Here is a 6,000-nt window from a genome sequence, read left to right as displayed (position 1 = left end):
AAAAGATTGAATGTGTCAACAAAAGAGACCCTGTGCAAAGCCCAGATGGTCTCAGGCCCACCATGAAATTCTGTATTTGAGTCCTGATGGGAATGCCCATGGAGGGTTCAATAGGCCACTAAAGGGGCATGTCCGTCCATACATCGACACAAAGGAACTGGACCTCTGGGGAGACGGCACACAGGGCTGTAAGGGAGTGAGGGGTCTGTGAGGAGGGTGAAGTTTCACTGAGGGGAGATATTGGTCCCCAGAGACCTGGCAGGGGCTTCTAGGACCACCCTTGAACGTGCTGCCACCGTTGGGCTCTTAAGACTTCCTGCAAAGATAAATTCTCTCGCAATCTTCAGCACAAACCAGGATTCCACGCGCCCAAACACAACAAAGGCAAAAAGAACACTTTTGATGGACTTCTAGTTTTTATTTTATTAGGAAATTTAGACAGGATTATGCAATGACTAAGAACACACAAGAAAAAAGGGGAAAAAACTATGCAAGAAGACGAGAAAAAGTGGGCAAAGACAGAACTGAAAGACAGTGGATAGTTCCAGCCAACCAGGTATTCGGAATCATGACTTCATTAGTAATTTGCACAATTGCTCTGGTGCTGGGCTGCATACGGATTTCTTCCATTAGGTAATTTCTCTTGGTTCGGGGACTTTTGATCGAAGGACTTAAGGCACGGAAGAGAGACAGGAAGGGAGTATTTTCAAGGCGGGGGAAGAGGAAGTCTTACCAGCTCTGCACACCGCAGCCTTAGCTGCAGCACTGCTTCTTGCAACAGCACTTCTGCTGACAACAGCACTTCTGCTGGCAGCAGCCCTTCCCGCAGCCACACGAGCCGCAGCCACACGAGCCGCAGCCACACGAGCGGTGGCAGCAGCAGACCACGGGGACGCTGCAGCAGCCCCCGCAGCAGCCGCAGCAGCAGGGACAGCAGCTGGAGCAGCAGCCCACCCGGTAGCACCTGCAGGTGGTGCAGCTGCCGCAGCCGCCGCCGCAGCCACCACAGCCACCGCCGCAGCCACTACTGCAGCCGCCGCAGCCACCGCCGCAGCCGCCGCAGCCACCGCAACTTCCACAGCCACAGCACCCCATGGTGTCGGCAGAGAGGACTCGGGAGAGGGGAGGAGGGAAACTCAGGAGGTGAGGGAGGTCTGGTGCCGCCTCCTGCTGGGGGAGGGGCTTATATACCAACCCAGGAGCAGGAAGACACGTGACCACTTCCTTGTTGCTATTTGGCTCTATTTACAGGGAAGAATCGCATCATCTCTTATGTGCTTCCCTTTTAGATATCTTTGGCTTCATCACCTGTGTAGTTTACTGTTTAAATAAACCTATATTCCAGTTTAAGTTTAAAACACTTACAAAATCTAGGGAATCTTCCTGGGAACCAGGAGCGTGGTGAGGCTACCAACGGGACCAGGCAACATCTCCGTCTTCCCAAGCCGCCTGTGCCCGCGGGGCGTGCGGACCACACCCGTCATCAGGCAGCCCCTGGGTCAGGTGATCTGTGAGCTCTGAGGGAGCTGCTACAGTGAAGGTCAAGGTGTCCTCCCTGACCTCAAAGAGCTTGCAATAGAAATGACCCTGGGAGCTGGGGATGTGAAATTGGCAACAGATTCAAAGGTCACTGCCAAGGCCAGATGCCATCATTGCATTTGTTGGCCAGGGGAAACTAAAGATACCATTGTGATTTTTTTTTTTAATTAGGCTCAGGGCCAGAACTCACAACCCTGAGATCAAGACCTGATCTGAGATCAAGAGTTGGATGCTCGACCAACGGAGCCCCCCGGGCGTTCCAATAACAGTATTTCTATCCTTTTTTTTTTTTTTTTTTTTTTTTTAACAGGCTCCATACCCAATGGGGGGCTTGAACTCATGATTCTGAGATCAAGAATCAGATGTTCTACTGACTATGCCAGCCAGGCACCTTGTTGTGGTGATTTCTTATACCCAGGTCATACTGATTTATTTTATTTTATTTTATTTTATTTTATTTTATTTTATTTTATTTATTTACTTTTGAAACAGAGAGGCAGAGTGCAATGGGGGAGGGGCAGCGAAAGAGAGGGAGACACAGAATCCAAAGCAGGCTCCAGGCTCTGAGCTGTCAGCACAGAGCCTGACGTGAGGCTCAAACCCATGAATTGGGAGATCATGACCTGAGCCGAAGTCGGATGCCTAACGGACTGAGTCACCCAAGCAACCCCTGATTATTTTAAAAATGGAAATAAATCCTCTTAAGAGTCTGCATTTTAATGGTGTAATCCTCGGTGTATTTTGCTCTAGATGAGGAATTAGTTTTTGGCTTTGACATCAGTTGATGTCTGCTAAGGAGGCTGACCTAGGAAATTTTGAGAGCAGGGTGGTACCTTGGGGGACACAGGTGCAGAGGCCTGAGAAGTGAGGAGAGGCCCGATGTGGGGAGAAAGGAAGTGTGACATGTGGTGAATGTGTAGCTGGGGTCCTGTGGGGTCTGAGGGCTAGCGACCAACAAGGAGGCTGGAAAAACAGAAGACAAAAGGATGAGAGCAAAAGCGGGCTCTGTGCTGCGTGTGCTGATGGAGGGGCACTCTGGCCTTTCAGGGAGTTCTGAGGACCTTCGTGGGGATCTTCAGAGATCAACAGATTCCCCAAACTACGTTTTGTAAATGGCTTGCTGCTCAGAGTTTATTTTCCCAGTCCAGTGAGATTGTCCTTCAGGAATCTGAGTGACAGAAAATGCTGTAAGGTCCCCGGGGCATGTTGACATTGTTATTAATGATCCCAAACTATTTTTGTGGTATGTGGACTAGAGCCTTTCAACCACCGGGGGGTGGGGGGGTGGGGTGGTGCTTGAGCTGGGGTGGGGGGGTGGGGAGGGCAAGAGATAAGAGGTTTTAAGAGATTTGAGAGCTTTTAAGGAAGCAGAATCAATAGAATTGGATAGAAGACCAGAAATGGGGCTGAGAGAAACAAAGGATTCAAAGCCGACATTTTAATGGATTGGCCATTTGATGGAGAAGGCATGCAGTGGAGGAATGTACCTTTTGTGTCGTGGGGTTGGTGATTATGCCTTGAGTCTGTGGCCTGGGACATGGCAGGTGCCTCGGAAAAGCCTTGGGAAGAGGGCGGAGCACCAGTTGGATGTCGGTGGATTTGGGGTGTGGAGGAGACTCTAAGTGGGAGGAAGGGATCCGTGAAATGCACATGGAAACCGAAGCCCCGGTTCTGGATGTGAGCACGTAGGGAGGGAGTGTAGTGGGAGAGAAGGGAGTGTCAGGTCAAGACTTTCAGTAGAGAACTTGTGGGGTTGAGGGAGAAAAGAGGATCATTTAGTTTAAAAATAGTCCACATTTCTTTGGAAAGGTAGCTGTGAACATGTAAACCTCGCAAGAACCAAAGGGACCCATTTAACGAGGTGTGAGCCACACAACAGTGATAGATGTGACAAAACCGGAGACAAATGGTTTGTTCAACTCGGTTGTTCATATGGACTCGACCTCTTGGAAGTTTCTGTTAGAGCGGGGTGGGGGGTGGGGGGCGGAGGGCTCCAACTGAGTATATGGAGAGAAAATCACCGAGGTGAGAAGGAGCTGGCAGTAATCAAGTGCCTTCTTAGGTTAACATCTCAAAGGTTCAGCTGTGTTTCTGTGGAAATGGAGATCACCTCCCAAATGTGAGCATGTCTTAGTCTGCCTCTAAAATGACTGTAAGAAGGGGCACCTGCACGACTCAGTCGGTTAACCGTCCAGCTCTTGATTTTGGCTCAGATCGTGATCTCACGGTTCATGAGATTGAGCTCTGAGTCGGGCTCTGAGCTGACAGCACGGAGGCTGCTGGGGAGTCTCTCCCTCTCTCTCTCTCTCTCTCTCTGCCCCTCCCCTGTGCACGTGGGTGCTCATTCTCTCTTTCTCTCTGCCTCAAAATAAATAAACATTAAAAAAATAAAATAAAATGACTTTAAGAAGAAAAGCTAAAATTAGCAAATGTATTGGGTCAAATGTCATCGGCTAGAATGTAAACAAGGAACAACCCTAGATGAGCTTATCCTGGAAACTGCGGCAATGAGGAAGTGCTCAGGGTCACGGGTCCTGGGCGGCTCCATCCCCACCCGCTTCAAGATGCTATATAAGCCCTCCCCCTACAGGAGGCGGCACCAGACCTCCCTCACCTCCTGAGTCTCCCTCCTCCTCTCTCCTGAGTCCTCTCTGCCGACACCATGGGGTGCTGTGGCTGCGGAAGTTGCGGTGGCTGCGGCGGCTGCAGTAGTGGCTGCGGTGGCTGCGGTGGCGGCTGCGGCGGCGGCTGCGGCGGCGGCTGCGGCAGCTGCACCACCTGCAGGTGCTACCGGGTGGGCTGCTGCTCCAGCTGCTGTCCCTGCTGCTGCGGCTGCTGCGGGGGCTGCTGCAGCGTCCCCGTGGTCTGCTGCTGCCGCCGCTCGTGTGGCTGCGGCTCGTGTGGCTGCGGGAAGGGCTGCTGCCAGCAGAAATGCTGTTGTCAGCAGAAGTGCTGTTGCAAGAGGCAGTGCTGCAGCTAGGCAGGCCACCTGGCCTCTGTCCCTGCCCAGGAGACCCTGGAACGTTCCTCTGCTCCATTCGCCTAACCCCCCCCCCCCCCCCCCCCCCCCCCCCCCCGTCCTCATCTGCTGTTCTGAGACTGACCCTCTTTGCTCCTGCACTGAGGTTCCTGTTTTTGTTTTTGTTTTTTTCTGCTTTGGGTGTTTTCAGGTTTCCCATCTGAAAAGTTTCTAATCAAATAGCCAACAGTGAAAACAAGGACGCGAGCACAACATGCTCCCTCTGAATGAAGAGCTGACCTCAGGGGGCTCCGTGAGATAGGATCGCAATTAACGTTCTTTAGACCTATGTGATTATTTCCTTCCCATGTCTGTGCTTTCACCTCTGCTCCTTTTTTAATCTTGTATTCCTATTTGTCGACAGCGTTTTTCTAAATGTCCTAATAAATACAAACTTCTAGCATGAAAAGTGTGTTTTTGCCTTTGTTTTGATTTTACTGTATCCCCCCTCCCGGAACATCTTAATCTCACTTAAAAGTCACTTGGAAATGGGCAGTGTGAGCAGAGCAAGGCAAGGAACCTTGAGAACAGCCTTCCTGCCCCCGCTGCCCATGCATTTCAGCTACTGACACCAACAGAGCACTTGGAAGTGCTTCACCTACAACTGGAATTCTGTTTTGAGATGACGGTTTCAGTTACAGGGAAACAAGGGTCCCTAATTGATTAAAAATGCTGTTTTATTCACAAAGAGCCATTTCAAACAAATGTTCAGAAATACATCCACTACCAAAATATGGAGGGCTGCATTTGCCTTAGATTCCCATCTACTGGGGCCACTTATTCTTTGCATCAGGGGCACAGCCCCACCCCTGCAGAGCAGGCCCCGTCACTTTCCCCTATGAATTTAGCGAGCGGTACACATTTAGACTTTCGGTATTATTAGTTTAGCTTTCCATCTCCCTAACTACAAAAAGTAATGCCATCAGGCTGTGCTAAGTGGGTCAGCTTTGGTGGATGTGGGATTTCTCTTCGTTCTTTTCTGTTTATATTAATTTAACCTTGGTTGGGGTATTGCGAAGGCTCACGCTTACTTTTGGCTTCATTTCAGATCTTACTTAGTAACTTAAACTTTGATGGATGTTTTTAAGTTTTATTTTTGAGACTCATGAGCTTAGAGGGGCTCTGACTAGTCCTCTAATCTGGGTCCTTTTGCCAGGCTGTGGTAGTCCATTCTGTTTTATTTATTTATTCTTAAATGTATTTTTAAAGTTTATTTATTTTGAGACAGAGAGAGAGAGAGAGAGAGAGCGTGAGAGGGGGAGGGGCAGAGAGAGAGAGAGAGAGAGAGAGAATCCCAGGTAGGATTCGCACTGTCAGTGCAGAGCCCAACTCAGGGCTCGAACTCACAAAACTGTGAGATCATGACCTGAGCTGAACTCAAGAGTTGGATGCGTAACTGACTGACCCACCCGATGGCCCTGGTAGTCCATTCTTTTTTTTTT

The sequence above is a fragment of the Puma concolor genome, chromosome C1, assembly GCF_028749965.1.
Source record: "Puma concolor isolate L17-30 chromosome C1, mPumCon1.1.hap2, whole genome shotgun sequence".
Taxonomy (NCBI): Eukaryota; Metazoa; Chordata; class Mammalia; order Carnivora; family Felidae; genus Puma; species Puma concolor.
The sequence above is the reverse complement of the archived record's forward strand: the minus strand, read 5'-3'. Positions refer to the sequence as shown.